General features: G+C 37.0%; 1 protein-coding gene and 1 non-coding gene across 2 annotated transcripts in view; both read right to left on the minus strand.

Moving 5' to 3' along the window:
* LOC148943773 (adenine DNA glycosylase-like) overlaps positions 1 to 22,483 on the minus strand; it is a 149,246-nt gene that overhangs the window by 120,908 nt on the left and 5,855 nt on the right. The gene's annotated exons all lie outside the window — the stretch shown is intronic.
* LOC148943774 (small nucleolar RNA U3) lies at positions 3,245 to 3,458 on the minus strand. The gene has a single exon (XR_016143029.1). It is a non-coding gene; the product is annotated as a small nucleolar RNA U3 (small nucleolar RNA).

The following is a 22,483-nucleotide window of genomic DNA, read 5'->3' on the forward strand; positions in this document are numbered from 1 at the left end:
AAGAAGTCTGTTGGATTATATAAAACTGCCATGGTTGTCCCTAGAGGAACGCTGCAAGACTACATAAAAAAAAGTTGAGAAGCTGAATATCCCTCTAAAAAGTCTGGACCTAAGTTTCCTTACACCCTGTTACGACACATGATAAATATTTACAGAGGAATAAGATAAAAGACTAAAAACTTGCTTGAAATAGTAAATACTGAAAAGCCCACCTGCTGTGAAATAGAAGAAGAAGAAGAAAAAGAAAACGATAGCTGATCGTTTTTGATAAATTGGATGCACGTACTGCATTTTCATTTAGTATAACATACCCCTCAACATTCTCAAAAGTTTTTCCTAAATATCTTTTCGGATACACCAAGAATCGAATATTTTCCCATTTCCTAATGATAAATCCTTCATATAAACAATGGACAAATTGTATAATTTACAATCCTTGGACCAGGGCTATGTAAAGATTGTTGCTAGGCTTACGCAAGTTAGATATAAGTGTATTTCTTGTATTTAGTGTTTTATTACGTTAAGGGTATATTTTTGGTTTGCTTGTGGTAGATTTATAGGCGCTGGTGCTAAGCAAAATTTTGACTTGTGTCCTATTTCACCACAGTGGATACACGTTGTAGGTTCCTTACATTCAGATTGTCTGTGTGGGCCCGTACATTTCCAACATTTTATACGAGCGTTAATTCTACCACTAAAATTATTCCTGAAATAATTACACTAGTTGATCTTGACATAAAGGGAGTTCAGCTTTGTTACATATCATGGTTGATGTTTTGACCGCTGACTGCTGCAGTTAAAAGTTCCTTAGGACTTCAAAATGTTAAATCTATTGTTTTAAATTCAGTAGCTAATTCTAGTAGTTCATCATTATTGCAATCTTGTGATATTTGTTCCATTACTTGGCACACGATATTAGTTTTTAAGCCACTTTAAAAATATTTGATATGCGACTACTGGCGTCGTTTTTGTTGGCTGACTTGCAATAATCCTTTGCCTTACCAACTATTCTAGAATAAAATTGAGAGACTAATTCGTTCTCTTTCTGTTTTTCACTAACTAATTCTTGTAGTTTTTGTCCTACACTTTTTTCTGGGCAAAAGGCTATTTTAAGGGTTCTTTCGAGGTCTGAAAGATTTTTGATACTGTCCGGATCAGCATTATACAGAAATCTCTGAATCTTCCCCCCTGGTGTAACAGATAGCCTGAGACACCATTAAGGCGTCCCCCTTCCACTGACTCTTTTGTATTTGTTTTAGAGTTAAAATCCATGAATAAATATCGGCTGGATTCGAAAGTATAGGGATTGGTGGACATAGTTCTATATAATAATTAACAGGCATAGGAGGAGTTGGTTGGTAAATATCAGAACTAACTCTCTGCGATGACAGACGAGCCTCTGCATTTGCTAGCCTAGCTTCGAGGTCTTTAACATGGGCCTCTAAGTCGGCCGGCATGGTTTTAAATTTAAGGCTAGGAAATAGAGACAGCTTAATGAATTATTAGAAAGGAGTTTCTAAAGAGTAGTCAACAACACCGTGAGTAGCTGCCACCAATGTGAAGTATGGTGTATTTCTCTCAAGAGATATCGTCTTATTGGTCCCCAGTGGGGGGTGATCAAGCCTCCACGAGGAAAAGACCTTGGGTAGCGTGGTAGGCAGGATTCGTATCTACTCAAGATGTTGCTAAAACTACTTTAATAAACTAATAGGCAAAATACAATACTAGAGTACACTCGTGAACAGTCTTCTTGAAGCCGTAGAGAATCCGAGCTATAGTCAACTTGCACCGGCTGGCACAGTTGATTTGGAGGTAGCTGCTGCACTTTCCTTGCTCGCCGTCTATAGTTGGCTAGTGGAGGTTACTGGAACTCTCCGACGGCAGTTGATGTGGAGGTTATTGTTAAACTCTCCCAGCGCACCGTATTTTATAGAAAGGTGGAGGTTGCTCGAACTCTCCCAGCGGTGTTCCTCTAACCACTTGTTACTGTTGGTTCTCAAAGCTGAAGTGTTCACAAGTTGTCCTTACCCCCTTCTTATTTTCCAAGGCACAAGCATAGAATTCTGGTTCCATGACCACCAAATTAGCATCTCATTTGCTGGTAGGTTTTTGGTCATGGTGATTCACTTCCTTGAATACAAAAGAAGTCAGAAAAAAGTACTTAAAACAACACATACCAACTATACCCTTGAAATGGAACATGCACTAAATACCAAAAATATACCCTTAACGTAATAAAACACTAAATACAAGAAATACACTTATATCTAACTTGCGTAAGCCTAGCAACAATCTTTACAGCTACGGGGGCATGGCATCCCTGGAAGCATAGCTACCTCAAAATTTTGATCTAGTGTATTTGAGTAAAGATGGGCGTGAAAGGGGGGGGGGCTGGTTGACCTTCGCCTAGTTTTGACTGTTAACAAGGGCACTAGAACTTCCGATACTAATTGAACAATCTCCCTCGGAAGTTTATACAGCCACCTCTTCTGCATGAAGTTCCTCAGTTACAAAAATAAAACACTGAAGGGTTATAGCTCTTTACTAGCGGTGCCTCTGAAAAGTGAAACCAAAAGAAGTTTATTCTTACCAGTAACTATCCATTAGCCGTTTTACGGCTTAGAAGTAAGTTGGAATACGATAACAAATACGTACATTTTGGTAATCAATCAGGTGAAAACTTTTGAAAGGGGCCTTTCCTACATTCTATAATTTATTTTCGGCCGATAATTTCTTGCTTGAAAATTTAAGAGTAAAATTTGAACTTCAACCTGTTCTCGAATTCAAAGGAAAAAAGGGAAACTGTGATGTTTGAACTGACAACAATACATAATGCCCACGCTCAGTTCATAAAGTGTTTCAATTGCGTGCTATACAGCAATTGTTGGAGCTATAGTATACAAAAAAAAAAATTACCGCAACATGCTACTTCTCGGTTTAAGTTTATTTCGATTCCTTGTTAGGTTAATTTCTTTTATTTAAAGGAATAAAATTGTATCAACCGCTGAATAGGAAAATTTGCACTAATACATTTTCCCTTGTTTATATATATTCAGATTTTTGCCCTGGCGGTGCTATTGCTAGACACTACGCAATTCATTTTATTTCCCCTTCGCCACTTCCTTCTTTTTTGAATTATGTGTCACACTATAATCAGATCTTATTAAAAATCAATTATTGCCTTAGCATCCAACAAAGACATTCAAAATTACGTAATAACAATAGGTTTCAACAAATCACAACAACTACTCGGAATACATCTACTTCTTGCAAGCTCACAAGAAAGTCAGTCAGGAACAATGAACAATCCTAAATGACCAGGCTTCGACATTTTGACGTAAGCCAAAACCGGTCCTTTTCACGCTCATAACTAGACGTTTTTACTCATCATCGTGGTTTGTGGAAGCGTCGGTTTCCCAACGACACCTAAGCAATCATACGACATCAGCGTTGTCACTCTGGCGATTTGGGATTTGGACGAAAACAATTTACTAGATTGGCTTCCGTTTTACTAGATGTTGCCAAAAAAGAGCACGTGTCGCGGTATGGTCCGCGACACGCGCATTGGCGTGAGAAAGCTAGTAAATACTTTTTATCATCAAAATGAAAACAAAAATAAAAAGTTACTAGTGCGCATTTTGGTTCTGCTTGTGCAGCATCTTAATATGATTTCTTTTGGTCATTCGGCTTATTTGCCTTCAAATATGTAGGAAATGTGTTCGCAGTTATTCATTAGGTTCAAACAGTTTCTTTCAGCCCCCTAATTTTCGACAGACTCGGCCTTACTCCATAGTTTAACCAACTTTTCCGAAAGTTTATAGTTTCAGTATATACTTACGACTAGTCTTCACAAAATTTTCAGGTACACATAAAAACCAAACAAACGACCACGAAAAATGAAATTCAAAGAAAAAAAATAATAATAAAGTCCGATTTGAAAGAACAAATTTGACTTTTTCAAAGCTTAACCGCCTGTCTTGCACTCTCTTCTGTTTCCCAGGGACCAGGTTTGTTCGCCTTCGTCTTTCAATTTCTGCATCTATCAATCATAGCGGACGGAATCTCCCACTCCTAAACGCATTTTGTGTCCGAGGCAGAGTTGCTTGGAGTGCATGAGAGGTCCAACTGTGTCAATATTTAATCGGTTTTGCCCAGTCGTCTTGATAATATTTAAACTGGAGAACTGCCACTCTGCACTGGCTGAAGCATGGGGCAAAGCCCAGAGGGTCAACATAAACTTGGGGAGCACTCGGAAAATGGCTTTCCCTCTACCATCTTTCAGTTTGGTAAGCCTCTTCCAGAATGTGGGAGGATACTCTAAATCTAATTCTGATACTATTTCTGAGATAAATCCGCTTCGGATTTCATTTTCTTCATACTCACTATTAAGGTTCTCTAGCACCTTCATCCTCTCCCCTTCCGTTCTGCAGTCTCTAACAGCAACATGTTTAAACCTCTGTAGAAGAGGGAAAAGTGACATAGTTTTGTTGCTCATAGCTTTCAGTGGATCGAGGGGTTCTAAAGATGTAAAAACAGGGTGATTCAGCCTTATCCTATTACGGATCGGCTTAGCAAGTTCAATAAGATAAGCAAGGCAGGCTTTTCGAATGGCTTGCAACCAGTGACGTCGGTCTTCCACTGACAGCCTTTCAAGGCGCAACTCGATATTCATCCAAAATTTGACATTTTCAAGCTTCAAAAAGTTTTCAGGACTGCAGAGTAGACAAGCAAAGCTCAGGGGAACGTCTCAGAATGCAATGAATCCTTGTTCCATGCAACTGGAACTCAAGGTTGAACTTGTTAATCTTTGCCAATATATACGAGAGGAAGTACAAGTAGACCATTTTAACGCCGAAATGCATCACACTTAGCGGCTTTTTGACTTTATCCATTGTAGAGCTGTCCGACGATGTTAGGGACAAGTCTGTCAGATACAAATGCAAGTCTAGTCACTGTTCAAATAATCTGTTAATTCCAGCTTCAAGAGACAACCAGTGTTTGCCGCTAATCTGCAGAAGTCTGTGGTTGGCAATTTCACAAAACTCCTGGAAAACCTTTAGTTCCAACTATTTCTTAGGGTTTGTGCTTATGATTTTGTTGAGTTCCTTCACGAAAGATACGACTTAAGCAGGTAATTGCTTCGCTGCAGCCGAAGTACACAATGTAGCAGCATGGTAAGTGTAACCAAGGACAAACAGCTGCGGATTTTCACACAACAGCTGGGCTGCGAGGCCGTTTTCACTCCCCATATAGACCGACGCATTATCAAGACCAAGCCCAATCATGTTTTCTAATGGAACGTTAACTTTCTTAAAGTGCTTCGTCAGAAGAATCTTTTGCCCACTTGTCGTTGTGTCATTCACCTTTAGTTTTGCCAGGAATTCTTCCAACATGGTATTCTCACTGTCTACATACATCAGAATAACAACTAAGGACTTTGTATTTGATCTACCCGTGCTTTCGTCGGCGATTATTGAAAACAGATTCTAAAGTGTCCTCGCCATGAGATCCTATAATATTTTTAACAATGCCAGTCAATTTAGTTTGCTTTAGCTGAATCCCGAAAAGACTTTTTCAAAACGGGAACGAGAGTATCAGTTTTTCTCAAAGGAATATCTTCAGCTGCAACCCACGCTGCAAGGCGTAATTCAGTAGCTGACACCATCCTATCACTTCTGGTTTTCCTTCCTTGCTCATTTCCGACCGTTTTTGCTCTATTCCGACTGCACTCTTAACTATCAGTTGTCCCTATGCTGCTTTTACATTCTTCTTACGAAGCTCATTAGTCGAAAGTAAAGAGTGAATTTGAATCTTCAAATGAGCAAAAATTATTGCTTCAAAGTCTGAGTGGTGCAAATTAAACCAACAAAGGGTTATGCAAAACTACTGCTTTGCTGAGAACACAAAACAATTAAGTATTTTTATTGAATGGAAGGCATGAAGAGAGTTTGATGATAGTTTACATGATCAAAAACCTTTCACATGAAATTTACAATCCCTTTCTTGGACGCAGCCCTCCACCACCTTTGAAAAAGGATACCATTATCAGCTGATAAAGAAATGAATCCTGTAGCAATTATTTAGTAGTTTGATAAGTCATCAGGTGACGACGGTATTTTATGTAATTAATTAAAAAAAGTTTTTGTTGATGAAAGTAAAGAACGAAAATGCCTCTTTGGTATCCCTTCCCACCACCCTTCAAAAGCGGTGACACAATAATCGTGTTTAATTGGTTTTAGTTTTGTGTTTCGAGTAATGTGCCAGTTTTGCATTATCCTAAAATCACACAAAAATCATAAGTTGGTTTATTGTATTAATATATCGATGTTAAATAGGCTGTGAAAAAATAAGTTTGGGTCGTTTTAATTTTCGATTTCGTGGTTTACTTCTAGCAGAAGACATTTGTTTTTTCAATTAATATGACAACAGAATCAGCTCTGTAGCATTTAACGAATTTTACGAAATCTAGCACAATAAAATTTTACACACCACAGCCACAGGTAAAATGTAACATTAAAGTGCTAAAACCGAAGAAAAAATCTCAGCCTTGGCTAACTGGCTGAGAATTTGGATAGAAATTGTTGCGATGTTATTTTTCTTGCATTGTTTCATAACACTGTATTCATTAATGTGTTTGGTTTGCAAATGTGACAGCAAATGCAATGTAAGACAATGTCACAGCCAAACTACAGCCACAGCCAAAATGTAGCAACGTAATTAAGTCTAGAACACAATAAATTTATTTCATTTAAGAAAATTCTTTGTCCTCACCATCTGTGCAATGGTTTTACTACCCCTCGTTTAGATTATCTCTTCTGCCTTGGTTTTTCTATTTCTAAAGGTGTCCCAAGTTCAGGTCAAGCGGAATCTCAAGTATCATTAAGGGCATAAAATTAGGAAAGGCTAAGGCTGTTTCTAATAAAGTAAGGTTTCCACACGTCCCAGTACACTGGGACCTGTCACCAGCTTGAAAATTCTACCCCAATCGTCCTTGGTGATCTAAAAGACGTCCTGCTATTTCAATTGCAACGCGTAAAGTACGCACAATGCAGACCGGTAAGAAAGTACAATGAGTAGCCATACCGTCTGCGCACCGGCTTCATTTTTACTACCACCTGCCAGTCAGTATCATCCAATACTTCTTTATTTCTTATGCAGAAATTGACAAACCAAATCGTCAGCAAATGATAAGAATAAAGGAAAGGATGCAAAAGACTGTTTAAAACGCGAAAGCTTAAGTGTCATATATTTCAGATGATTGCACAAAAGAGTGGTCGCTTATATAGAAAGACAGAAATGACTTTGAAGCGCTTTGCCTAACACGTAATTTGCAAATTTAAGCAAGTCATAGTGTCAAGATTTTGACGCCCGACCATATTAAATCTAATTGACAAAATTCTAACATATCGATAGCTTCTACTTTACGAAATAATTTATCAGATATGCTGAGAGGAAACACACCAGAAGATGCTTTAGTGTGTATAGCAGAATTAACAATGACTTGCAAATCTACTAATCACCATCAGACTTTTTAATTCTTGGGACTGGAACCCTACATTGAACGCTATCCTTTTTACGGATTCAAAAATTGCTGTGAAACAGTTAACTGCAAAAACCAAGGCTAGAGCAATAATAAAAACATATTGGCACCACATTCTTTATAAAAGATTATACATGGACTTTAGAAAATTTATTACTACGGAATTCTGATCGATACACGGAATCATAACGCTGAAAATTATACCACTCGAAAATAGAGTCAGATTAAAAAGAAAGTAAACCATTGGAATTGCCATCTTTACTGACCAGAATAAAGTTTCTTAGCGAGAAGTGTGAGACATCCTCCTCTCATATTTTAAAATTTTCCAATATTCGCTTTTATAAGCTAATGTAAAAATAAGTTAACTGTCACGAATTTATAGGAAACAGTCAAAATTAATTCTTAAACATTTATCAACATACAGGAGCTGTTTTTTAAGTTATTCCAAACAAAAAAAATTCCTATTTTAATTTTCCATTATTCCAAAATATTAATCATATAACTAAAATTGATTTTGTATCGTAGATCAATAGAAATAAAGCTAAATATGATATTTTGCATAAAAATTCATTCCTCCGCGAGGGACTGGAGACTCGCCAGAATAGAATTGCAAATTAGCCAATCAGTTATTCTACATCCTGAAAAATAAACATTGTCAATGAATGCAATTTGACTAGTGCTAGTATCGGGATAGCTAAGTAAAAACTATCTTGATTGAGGGATGTGTATTTGTCAATTACTTAAAAAAAGCTTTTTCCAAAAAATGGTTTTTCAGAAAAAATTAAACAACTCCATTATACAAAAAAAAAAAAAATAAAATAATCGGTACTTATGCATTTATTCCACACACCGCTATAGACTGTAGAGGGAAATGCTACACGAAACCAGTCATATATATATATATATATATATATATATATATATATATATATATATATATATATATATATATATATATATATATATATATATATATATATATATATATATATATATATATATATATATATATATATATATATATATATATATATATATATATATATATATATATATATATATATATATATATATATATATATATATATATATATATATATATATACTTTCTCAAACTGAGAAAGTTTGACTTTCTCACAACTCTTTTTTTTTAAACAATAAAAACTTTAGCGTAAAGAGCGAGGCGTTGAGGAGGGCACAGCCCCTTTCATATACGTAATAATTTCTTTTCTTTTCAATTTTTAATGTCGCTCCTTACTTTCAGTTTAAAAAACTTTTTTTTTTTTTTATTTAAAGGCCGCAAAAGGGGGAGTTTTGGGGGGCGGTAGCCCCCCAACTTTATCTCCTAATCCCTGTACGTTTTAAGGTTTAAACTTTTGACTCAGCCTCTTTAACTCTTTAGAAAACGTAGTTTTTTTTCAAATAATAATGCATAAGTAACGACTATTTTACTCTCTTTTTTTGTTCATTTTTGGTTTAATGGAGTTATTTACTTTTTTCTGGAAAACTTATTCTGGAAAGCATTAGTGTAATTCATTCATTGAGAATGTTTATTTTTCACTATGCAGAATAACTGATAAGCTATTTAGCAATTCTATTCTGGTCAGTCTCTAGTCCCTCACGGAGGAATCAGTTTTTACGCAAAAATCATATTCAGCTTTATTTTTATTATGCTACTAAGTAAGTTCAATTTTAAGCTTATAACTAATATTTTAGAAAAAATTGAAAATAATAATAAGTATTTTTTTAGCTCGAATTATTCAAGAAACAGCCACTGTATGTTGATAAATGCATAACAGTCAATTTTGAGTGTTTCCTATTAAAATCAACAGTAACAGAATTTAAGGTATCTAGAATGAGACCATTGTCTTTAAATTTTTGAAAAGCTTCAAGTATTTAGAGGCGGATATCTGCCACTTCTTGTCATGAAGCTTAATTCGTTTTTAGAGGCAAGTATAAACGAACCTAATGATGTAATAACATAGGGTTCCAGTCCCAAGAATTAAAATTTCTGATGGTGATCAGTAGATTTGCAAGTCATTGTTAATTCTGCTATACACACTAAAGCATCTTCTGGTGTGTTTCCTCTCAGCATTCCTGATAAATTATTTCGTAAAGTAGAAGCTATCGATATGTTAGAATTTTGTCAATTAGATTTAATATGGTCGGGCGTCAAAATCTTGACACTATGACTTACACTTACATTTACAAATTACGTGTTAGGCAAAGCGCTTCAAAGTCATTTCTGTCTTTCTATATAAGCGACCACTCTTTTGTGCAATCATCTGAAATATATGACACTTAAGCTTTCGCGTTTTAAACAGTCTTTTGCATCCTTTCCTTTATTCTTATCATTTGCTGACGATTTGGTTTGTCAATTTCTGCATAAGAAATAAAGAAGTATTGGATGATACTGACTGGCAGGTGGTAGTAAGCGCAAAGCCGGTGCGCAGACGGCATGGCTACTCATTGTACTTTCTTACCGGTCTGCATTGTGCGTACTTTACGCGTTGCAATTGAAATAGCAGGACGTCTTTTTCCATGTTACAAAAGCGGTAAAGACACTGAAGCCAATCCCATACAAGAATCCACAATAATAATCGAATGATCCATACAAATAATAATTATACAACTTATGTGGAGAATAATACTCGGAAGTTCACGCATGAAAGAATCTTAGCAGAAATCGGTTCTCTACTTTTCGCATTGGAAGACAGTCTACTAGCAGACAAATCCAGAAGAAAAAAAATGAAAATCATCAGTTTATATGAAACGTATAGATTCCTTTATTTTTATGTTTAAGAAGCAAAATTTTTGTAATATGGTAAGACACTATGTTTTGAAGGCTGTCAACCCTTCGAGAAAAAAGATAACTTAAAGTACAGTCGGTGTTATTCTGGATTTAGTTAGGGTCTTTATTTGTTTTTAATTTTTTAAAACGGTGCTTTCATTCTGTTAGTGAGTTAAAAATGAATTTTTATTATTATCAGATAATATTCTATTCAGAGCCTTCGTTAAGATTAATGAGAATTTGACCTGCCTTTCATCACAGTAAATGCCAAAATACAACTTATTAGCTTGTTCTTAAAATCTGGGGAAAAGAACGAAAATAAAATGGTAGTATTTTTAAGTCCAAAAATGTATGATCCCCTCCTTTCGGTCTGGCAACAGTACATCTACCTAATCATGGCTATTACGGCCCTTAATTTGCAGTTTCTGACACAAGTCAGAGCCAATCCGTTTCCTGCTCAGAGAAAGAAGTTTTCACTGTCCATATTTTCTATTTCATTGCTAAGCTTTGGAATACCAAGCTACTCTGATTCGAAATTAAAAATGCCGATTACTTAACTTACTTCCCATTACTAATAAATGGTTATCTCAAGATAAGTAAGTAAGTAAGTATGACGGCACTAGACTCTTAAGGTCCAAACCGGCGGGGCTGATCTCCGTTTTGTTGCCCTTCAGCCAGGAAGTGCAATGGGGGGCTGGGGACCAGTCATCCTGTGCTTTCTCACACCCTTCCTGCGTACCTTCCCCAGATTTCTCCAGGTACCCATTTAGAGCTGGGTTGACTCTGGCTAAACTTACAGGGTCACACCACTGATCCGCGTCCCAAACCAAGGAACTGGCCACGCTAGGGATTGAACCCGTTCCCCTTGGACAAAGAACTCTCAACCCAGCGCACGTCAACTTAGCCAGGACGGCTTCTCGAGATACAACACTATAAAATTAGATTTTCATATCCAGTTAACTTCCGACATTTATTGGGTCTAATGTCCAGTATTGACTGCTTGAAAACAATTTATGAGTTCCTTAGCTTCAATAAGGGTTGTATTTGATTTTTCTATTTTATTTACTGTTTTTATCAAATAAAAACCATTGGATAACTAAAAACAGTTTATTAGATGTTTTAACAAGTCTTCCCCTCCCCCGACTTCAAAACCAAATTTCTTGAAATTTAAATTATTGTACCCATTTAAAAAAGATGTATTATATTGTTATTAGTTACAAATAATTTAAAAGTGGTATTTTCCTCATATTTAACGGCAAATAAATCCCAGATATTTTTAGAGTAGAAAAAAGTTAAAGCCATATAAAGAAAAAGATAATTTCTTTTTTTCCCTTCATGATGAATTGACCTTCTTGAGTATCTATTATGTTATCGTAGTAGAAAGGGGGGTACCAGTCCCACGCCCACCACGTGGTTTATGGTTTTTCTTACTGAGAATGAAAAACAAGATTTTTCTCACATTGATGGATGTATCTTGGACGGTTATGTGTGTCGGTCAATTTATTTGTTGTTTTTTATGGATGTCAACAGCAATTTATGTCTGTTTTATGGTTTTTGTCAGTGAGAATGGAAAACAGGATTTTTCTCACTTTGATGGATGTTTTCTGGATTATTGAGTCTAACGGGAACAGAGTCAATGACACTTCTTTCAAGATCTTGTTTTGTCGTTGTTGTTGCTTGACCAAGTGCACGCTAGGGGCGAATGTTAAGATCCAGGAATAGGAAACAGGATCACGTGTCTCCTTCTAAACCAATCAGCGAGTCGGTTATATCTCCTTCTAGACCAATCAGAGGCTCGCTGACATATTAGTGGTGGAGGTTTGCAGAGAATATAAGGAAAGGGTTTTTGCTATAGTTTTATTAGTCTGTGAATAGAATTCAAAGGAGTGAGAAGAACAGTTTTGACTTTACTCATTTGGATATATATTTGTGACGACGAGTGGAATGTTTACCCTATTAAAAGTTGATAGTGGAGTTGATGGTAATAATACAAGAGCACCAAACATTGCGGTGGAAATCACGAAAGGATCACGGCTTTGTCTGGAATGGGATGTAGTATATGCAAGATATGTGATATCCTTGAGCAAATTTTAAATGGAGGATCAATTATGTTTCGCTGCAAAAGTTGATATAGCACATGTGAATAGACTTCAATGTGCTTTAAGTGCATTAGTGAAACATATCGAAGACAATAAACTCTATCGCTAATTGCACATGCTTAGTATTATTGTTGTTGTAATTATTCAATAAAATTGTTTCGAAATCGAAAATGTTCCCTTTCTTTTCTGGTTAGGTTAGGTTAGGGCTAACGAATCAGGGTCAGTCTAGAGTCAGTAGTCAGAGTGAAAGGATTGAAAAATGAATAAATTTGAGAAAGAGAGAATTAGATCAAATCTAGTGTTTATGGAAAAACATTTGATTTTGGATGACAATTTTCTCGAGTTATCTCTTCAACGCAGGATATTCTCTCGGGGAACACTTGACAATATAATGAAAACTGATTCTCCCCCATTGGACTATTGTATGAAACTTTTAAGATGTGATTCAAATGCTTATAGTCAATTTATTGATATATTAAGTGGAACAAAGCAGAATAATATCGTGGATATACTTTTGAAAACATTGCCAATGGATTCAGTGTAGATGGCTCCATCATTCGAAAGAGGTAACTTCACAGAGTTACTCCTCTCCCCATTCCCCTCACTGAATTTATCCGTCGGCGAGGACGATCAGTTTCGTTTTAGCTGTGAGAGAGAGTTGACATCGGAAACCAAAAAATGTTCTATACATGTCCAATGTGCACGTGCACTCTTGGGAGTGGGACTCAATGTGAGAATTGCACAATTATTGATGACTATAGTGAAAAGTGTAAATTATGTAATTCTTGTAAATTACATAGAGGCTAGGCAGTACAAATTAAAGGATTTAATTCATGTCTTGAAGAGGTGTGTGACTCTCACCCTAGAGGACATCTGTGCTCCAATTGTCACTATGATAAATGTGATCAGTGGGAGAATACTTACCCCGCTATGATTGGAAAGAATCCCAAACGTGATTTTAGTTTATTTCTATGAGATTGGTATCGTCATGGATTCAAATTATTCTGAGAAGAGGAGCCAGGTCTACGATTAAACTGTTGGGGTAATAAGACAATTTGGTTTCTTTGTCATCGCTGTGATAACAATGCCTATTATGACCAAAAACAAAGAGATTTTTATTTTGCAGTTACCGAATGTGATTCACCATTGGAAAACACTGTATGTGATATTGCTTCAAATAGACAGATTGAAACTCGCGAATTTCATAATATGAATGCAAATAGTATTATTGACTATACAAAGAGATATGACAAGAGTGAATTTACATTGTACTGTAGAAAATGTGACCCTAACTTTGCAGTCAATCAAGATCAATATACAGTGAATCTTAATGATTTACCAGCATTAGTGGTTTACGACAGTTGCCTATACACCGAAGAAGATGAAATCTAAAGTGAAGATTTAAAGACATTGTTGTATATATATGCATTTTATTAATAAGCAAATTCACAAACATTTTTTAAGCACTTTACTCGTAGGGCACTGAAATCCATTCTGTATAGGTATGAGAAGATATTTTCCACTAGAAAGTCGTTCATACGTGTATTGTCACCATAAATGTTGAGAAATTGATTGTAAGTAGAGCTGCGATATCGGAACACAAAATATAGTAGTTCATGGAACCCAAAGCTTTTAGTCGTTAGATCTTGATCCCTCTTTCAATTTTGAATAATAGTTTTCTCACTGCTCTAAATATAGTTGTTAATGTGAGGCGTGTAGAATGTATAGGGTAGACCAAGAGGATCAAAAAATAATCGTCTTCATTGTTTGAAATATGCACAGCCAATGACCCGTCAGCACAGTCGACGGACTGCTATTAACAATAATCAACCTATTGTTGACACTTTGAATTTTTCCTAGAAAGTCCGAGGGCAGACAATAGGATTTGTACTGGGACATGTAGGGATCCATATTAAATACATTGATTATTTGACTGGTGTTCATGGTGCCAAGTCTAGTAGAACACTGCCTTCGGGAGTGATTTGTGCAATAATCTCAGCCAATGGGTCGGCAAATGTACACTCTAAACGCACACTCCCCGTACGTACTATACTCATATCCTGTGTGCCAGACAAATCCAGTACAATGATACCATGTGTTTTCGCAAACATATCTTCGGTTATACCATTTTAAAATAGTTGTGAATCATGATATAGGGTTTGCATGTTCAACTTAAACAATGTTTTATAGGATTTATCAAAAGATAGATTGTAGAGTGGGATGCCGTTTACTTTGCACACAAGAGATGAAAGTCCAAACATCTCGAATTTATGTGGGCATCCAGTCCACGATCCTATTGCATTGGCGCTTTTTACAAATGCCAAAGCGAGTTTTGACGGAATTTCGCCATTGATAAAGGATGAATCGGTGAAAGTGCGTGACCCCATGGCAATATGACGTTGATTGGTGATTGTATGAGGAACAAGTAGTTTAATATTATTTCCATTGGCTCTCAGTTTTTCCACGGCCAAAGCAACAGAACTCATAACCTGTTGTTTGCGTGCATGAAGCATTGCCGAGGTGAGGGAGAGACTTACATCAGGATTGGCAACAAGTTCTTTTCTCAATATGAAATTGGATGGTGCAAGCGTCAGTTTTATATCCACTTTAAAATTGGGCGGCAGCCATTGGGGTATATTAAATATTTCATGGTATATTTTTCCAACTAGATGTAATTCACTAGTTGTAGCATTTTTAAGTGCATCTGTACTATCAGTATTAGTAATATATTCATATCCATTGGAGGCGCCTCTCAATTCCTTGTATGACTTGGGTGTCATCATCATGAATTGCATATAGCTAGTATAATTTGAGAGATTGTTACTTGTGCTCACCAGCGTGCCATTGACGTAGACACTGATTTGACGAAATAAATTGTGTAGTATACAATTTTCATAGGATACTCCATCGGCCCGAATTGGCATTGTATTATCGGATTTCCGGACTTTCATTTGCAAATCTATAAATGTCAAAGACATGTCCATAAAGTAGTCTTCATTGGAATAAATTTGAAAATGAATATTATTGCAGAGGGGTTGTTGGGGATAAAATTTTTCATAATATCCATGCTCGACACTCATATTAACATATTCAGCATTGAAGAGAATCGATGATGAAGGGATTAAAGGTTCAGAATCCTTATGCGGTAGGTAGGACATCTTAAGAGAAGAAATCTAGTTTCGATCTAACAATTTTCTTCCTAGGGCTTCTTCTTCTGTTTACAGTACGTGTCGGCTTTTTCCTTCTTTTCTTTGACAAGAGGGATGATGTCTTTCGTTCCCGACCTGAGTAGAGACTGATGAGTGATGCATTGTTTCTCGATCTTTTTAAACCTTTACCATTTTGTTTTAATCTCTCGCCAAGGGTTCGCGCACTGGACCTAAGATTTTTCGTAGCACTTTTATTAAAATCCTTGCCAGAGCCCCAATCATATAGTGTAGAGGATGCAAAATCTGTCGCAGCTGGTACAATATATTTTCTAGCAAGAGGTAGTGAAGAGCGAAACAGCTTAGCAAACCAGCTGCCAAGACCATAGCCAGACATTGACGAGCGGCCCTTGTAATACTCCATTCCATTGCCCTGTTGTCTTGGACCAAGAGTATTAACATAGCAGTCAATATCAGGACAAGTGAATACCACTTTGTTATTAGACATCTTGTTGTTGAACGATGGGACGGAAAGGCATGCAATCTCAGCAAAACCTTTTAAAATCACTATGGGATACCCCAATTTAGTTCTTAGTGTTAACTGACAGAGTTCGAAATAGGAAGTGTTTATGGAAAGATATCGAAGATGCTTTATATCGTAGCGCTGAATATGTTTTCTATTGGTTTTTCATTCATGAACTCGCAGCAGGGGAACATTTGAATTACCAACCCGAGATGTTTCCACAAATGAAGCGTAGAGAAATATACAAGTGTCCATGGAGAAGGCAGGCGGGTAGTCAGCAAAAATGAAATTAGTGTTTCCGGCACTTTTACGATTGATTATATTGAGCTTAAGGCCAAGAACATCCTTTAGGTTATCATTGAGAATAACGTTTTCACTGTCAATAGGTTAGCTACTGTAAATCTTACCCTTCTCTTTTGAACAGTTGAAATGAAAAGCTCCTTTTTTACGGGCGGAAATTCTTTTATTAATAGAACGAAATTAATCAATCGTACAGGTGAGTTCCTCGTAGGGTAATTCAATATATAGATAATCCATCCAATTGATTTTTTTAATCTGTTCTTGATCACTTGAGAGTGTTGGTGGCCGATCATAGGGTCTTATTTTTATTTCATATATACGATCCTTTTTCAGGATGTCATAGGTATTTTTGAGAATACAGTCGACAAGAGCTACTTCATACTTTCCATCAAATTTGATGGTGGGGGAGAGTTTCGTCCAAAAATAACTTGTTCTATTCAAGTCATTGTAGAGAGGATCAGAAACATTTGACATGAAAGTCACATAGAAATCATTGGGCATTGTTAATATCTTCAGCACTGACCCAAGAATCAAAATCCGAGTTGTATCCTAGCCAGCGAAGAAGCAACTGTCTCTTGCCCCTATGAGTACGACTCTATAATATCTTTTCAATTTCATAAATTTCACTAGTGTTTCTAACTTTTTGCACTTCATATTCATAAAAACCACCGAGAATCTCATCATCTTTGGTGTCTCCCAGTCGATATGTCGTGGTTTCGGTGTCCAGGATTTTCGACACTTTAAAAAGTTCGGTGCTCCATAAATAAGTCCCCTTTTCAAAAATATTGGTGGTTCTATTAATTCGAACAGTATCACCAACATTGAATTTCTTCTTCACATTTTTTTTTCTTTGTCACCATTGGAATATTGCTTTAGAAAAGCATCAACTATATTTTCACTGTAATGAAATTCCTGAGGGATTGATTTGGACAGAGATTAATGAGGTCGATGGTTGTATATCTGCATGATTTTATCTAAATCCTGAATAAAAGCAGATGTATTTTTCAGGGTACAATATCTTGAAATTAATAGACGAATCGTTCTTATCAATCGTTCGGCCAATGCAGGCTTTATCGGACTGTGACTGTGATATAGTGTTGTATTATATTTCAATAGAACCTTTTGTACATGGGGATTAACAAATTCACTACCACGATCCGATTGAATTTTTCTATAGCAATCCTGTTCAAAAATACTTTCAATGGCCCGAGCATCTTCAACACCTCTCTTCTATCGTAATGGAATGGCATAGGCATAAAGACTAAAGACACTGATTGCCACCAGAATATATTTGTAGGGTGCTTTGTGACGCCGTTGAACTGTGTCTAAAATTAAAAGATCCGTTTGCATTATATGCAGAGGGAAAAAGGCTTTAGTTTCTCAATATTGTTTGCCATGAAACCTGTGATTCTGGTGCAGTGTATAACTCGGTTCAGTCTCTAGATATTCTTTTTTTTTAAATATGCTGTCAGAGACAACTTTAGAAAGGATTTTAGGAGAACTGAAACTTCCTGCTTCACCAATATTTTCATAGACACCTTACAGAACTTCCTCTATTTTGAACGCAAACACGTAGTGTAATGTCAACTCCCTTTTGCACACTGGAGGGTGAATCAATTCGTCTTCGCTTTTGACTAGCAGCCACAGTTGTTGTAAAATCAATGCTGCTGCTGCTGGCGCTGCTGATAGTATTTTCAAATATCGAATCTTCTTCTTTTTTAAATGGTGGTGGTGTTGTTTGAGGACTATATTCTCTTAATTTTTTAATAATTCGCTAATTGCCAATAAGACTTTTGTGGAATTTTGATACATTTAGAAAGGTGTAAAGATTATTGTCAAATGATGAAATTCCTTAACGATTTATAACCATATCACAAATTAAATCAACTAGATTACAACTCTTTCCCTGAATTTTAATTCGTTTCCCTGTCCTGTCGACTTGCATTAGATGATCATCACCAGTTTTCAGAATGAAATAGGATAATATGCTTTTACTCTGTTCACGTTAGGTGACTGGCAATAGATTCCAAATTTTCGATACAATCGAATTCAATTCTTTCTCCTTTGATTGCACTGCTACTGCTGCAGAATATTGAGGAGATGATTCCTGTTTAGAGGGATCGGTGACGATGACAGTGGCGGTGGGTCTCTCCTTGTATGGCCAGGTCTTGTTACCATGTTACAAAACGTCTTGGAGCAGAATCAGTTTTTTGTCATCTGTAGTTTGCTTATCATCATAGAATATATCTAGATCGTGTATAAACAGTTCGGCAAGTAAGGAGACAAGTTCAGAAAGTGTCAATTTATATAGCTCAACCCGGCTCTCTCTCTCTAGAGAAAACTGTTTATAAGCCCAGTGAGTATTGGTCGTAACATTTTGATAAGGCTACCAGCTGTTTGAAGGAGACGTATTCTTTTAAAAAATTTTCCCACGTACTCAAATGGGAATGTGCGTTCCATGGAAAGATGCTGCTTTTTCTGTTTTCGAAAAACTTATGACAGTTGAACATTGCCCTCGGTTAAATTTTAAACAAAGTTCAGATATTAGATTAATGAAATCATTGTCAACACCATGTTTGAGTATGGCCTTCCTGAGTGGAGGTTCTGAAGTGCCTAAAACGGAAAATAAATGCCGTTGTTCGTGTAGTTTCTTCAGTGTCATAACGCCAACTAAGAGTTTTTTCTACTGTTCACCGGAAGATATACTGTAATTTCATTGTTGAAAATGTTGGTGACTGCACGTAGATCTTCGGGCTTGCTCTGATTAAGATCCATCAAAATGTACCCGTAGGGCTTACTAGTTGCCTGAGTGTACGCTGACAACAGAAATTTTGGGGCGCCGGGGTATATCTGTTTAATGAGAGTTATTAGTGAGCTAGAATCTCGTACAACTCGATAGATAATATAGATAGTGCAATTAAAAGCAAGGTTTCGCATACATTTGCTCTGATGAAACAGATTGTGTAGAACTAGGGTTATGGAAATTTGCTCATGGTGGGAGTGAACAGTGAATAGTTGTTATATTTCCTATAAGAACTGTTCAATAGATTCAGCCAAATCATCAATAATCAGCCACGAGTTCAATTCAGTACTATTGAAAACATCAAGTCCCCGTATGAATTGTATTGGTATGGTTGTGGCAATAGCTTTTATTTGATCGTAGGACTCCTGCAAAATACTATAGCAATAGCAGATTTTTTTCGGCTTTTCCAAAAACATTTTCTGACAATTTTAAATTATTTTAGCTAAAAGTGTTGTTTTCCCCGACATTGAGGGACCACACAGAAACGATCTGAAGGGTTTTTTAAATTGATACATGCTGTTGCTGCTGCTGCTGTTGAATACAGTCGGACTATAACTAACTGTAAATCATACGTGTTCAGTGAATAAGTAGTAGTAATAATTTTCCCATAGATCTATCTAGTACGTTAACAAGAACAACAAAAAAACAATATTTCATGGTAATTTATTTGCAACATGAAAACTATTTGTTCAACATGAACAATAACAATAACAAAATAAGAATGACACTTTATGTTCAATAAGAACCTGACAAAAACATTATTTCATTGTCCTTTATTTCGGCAAAAAGAAAAATCTATTTGTCCAACATGAACAACAACATAAGAATAACACTTTATGTGACCCAACATTTATTATAAAAACACTTTTTTGTCCATCAACAATAACACTATCTGTACAACACTTATTGTCTTTAAAAAAAAAACACTTTATATACATTAGCATAGAGTAGAAAACTTTTCTCTACAACAACAACAACACTTGAAAACACTTGAAAACCACAGAAAACACTTGGAACATGACACTTTACAGAAAATTCTGGATAGCAGAGTTGGACATTATGAATTCAAAATGGGGGACCCCCCCCCAGGGTCGCGGGGCCGAAGGCCGGCCGCGGGCGGGACCCCCCACCTCCGGGAGCCAGCCGCAGGAAGGGCCCCCCACACCCCCAGGGGCCGTGGGGGCGAAACAGTGCAAAAGTTGTCGTCACTGCTGCTGCTGCTGCTACAGGTTAGGTTGGGTTAGTTGGGTTAAGGTGAGATTGGGTTAGTTAATTTATGAAAGGGTTAGAGCATTTAATTTATGAAAGGTTGATGGTGGTGGTTAGGTTAGTTGGTTAGTTGGTTAGGTTAATTTATCCAGACCAAGTTGATTGCGATAGTCTATGCATTCAACTCGGTCTGAAATAAGGTAGTGGCCATGTGGCAGGACACTTACACCATTCTCGAGCACATAGACTTTGTCGGATATGCACGACATTGCATTCTTTTCCACTCTTACAGTATAATTTCTATACTGTAGAGAGCGAATTGCAAGCACTTGTTCTCTCGGCACTAGGCTACTTTCTACACAGTCTCTGTACACGCTCATGTTGAAATTGCTCTTTACAAAGTGTGTAGGCACCCTTTTACACGCCTGCTTTTCATCCCCACTATGTGTTTTAAAGAAATAAACTTTGGGACCTGGGAACACCCCCCTGGATATCAAATCACTCCCCGTCTCTGATTTTAACATTAATAGTTGGTTGGGGGCTTGAAGTTTCACCAACTCGGGGTAGAGGGATGGATTCCAGTTGGTGAAATCCTTCCGCGAGCTGATGTGTTCCCCATTTTCTAAATCACCCAATAAATCTTCGGTTTTTACTTTTAACAGCAGCGAATCTGTATCCCCATAGTAAACTTGAACCTCCCCCTCCCGTGGCCATTGCACCTTGCACACATTGTAAAAAAACAACAACATGAGCTTTTTGGAAATTTCAAGTACTGAACTACCTCCTGCTATATTCTTGTTCAGTACCAAATTTCACTTTCACCTGTGTAGAAGAACCATGCCAGCCTCTATGCTCGTGAACGATGTAAAATTGGGATCGGCAATAATTCGTGCACACTCTAGAGGGTCAGTCACGACATCTCAGCGAGACTTGCTACATACTTTTTCGCATATTTTGCCAAACGCAGAATTATGAATGAGTTTATATGTTTCCTTCTCTACTCTGAAGCTTGTACTTGAGCGTTTATAGAAATCGGTGGCGATAAACATTTTTAAATATGGTCGCTGATTGATCTGCAGGACCCTATGTATTTTGGTGATTTTAAACCATTGTTCACCATCCAGTGCAAAACCACATTGTGAACAACGGTATTCTCTATAGGGTCCAAATCAGCAATCAGTTTTTGCTTAGAGGGGGTCCAATGCATCCCCATATCCTCAACCAATGATCGATTGTAGGGGCTCAGTGATTCCCTGGTCACGGGTCGATTGATACAGGGAAAAACAAAATCTCTGACTGAGTCGTGAAGCACCAGTGGAATGTGCCCGTCAATTTCAAAGAACCATCCTTGCGGCCCATTGTCCTCGACGGTGGTAATTTCGGGGAACTCACAAGGATTCTCAAGCCATTGATAGTTCCCACACGGCAAAACTGATGAGGACGGCGACATGGAATATGGTACCAATGCAACCTATAAATGAAAAATAGCTTATTTTCAAAGTGTTCAAATCACCCTATTTTTAAAATTTGGATTATTATTTACGTGTGCTTAGCAGTAGCATATCGACACTAGTCAATCTTGGATATTCCACTGAAACAAAATCCAATCTAAAACACGGCTTTACATAGAAGAACAACATTTGATTTTGTTCAAACAACTCCACCCCTTCCCAATTTTCACTATTTAATGCTCCCCTCCGAGCCGGCCATCGCTGCGCTTTCTCGCGGCGCTTCCCCCGGCGCTTCTCGGCCCCACCGGCGCTTCCCGGCCGCCACGGCGCAAAAACTTATCTTTTTCTTAGAAATTCCCGGCCCCACAGCTTTTCACCAATTGTGAAGAAACAGTTTTGTTTTGTTTTTTTCACTTTACAATGAGGCGGTGATAGAATTGAGGCATATCCCCTTCCCCCCCCCACCTTTTTTACATAATATCCTAAAAAACCGTATTGTTAGGCGGCATAATTTTGGAAATAAGTCCTGGATCTCTACTTCCCGTACAGGTTCGGTAAACTCCAACTGAGCTCGCAATTATTGTACAACTCGTCTGTTCGATTTCCAAGCGTATTCTCTAG

This window comes from Artemia sp. Qi Xiang Cuo, chromosome 15, assembly GCF_049724085.1.
Source record: "Artemia sp. Qi Xiang Cuo chromosome 15, ASM4972408v1, whole genome shotgun sequence".
Classification (NCBI taxonomy): domain Eukaryota; kingdom Metazoa; phylum Arthropoda; class Branchiopoda; order Anostraca; family Artemiidae; genus Artemia; species Artemia sp. Qi Xiang Cuo.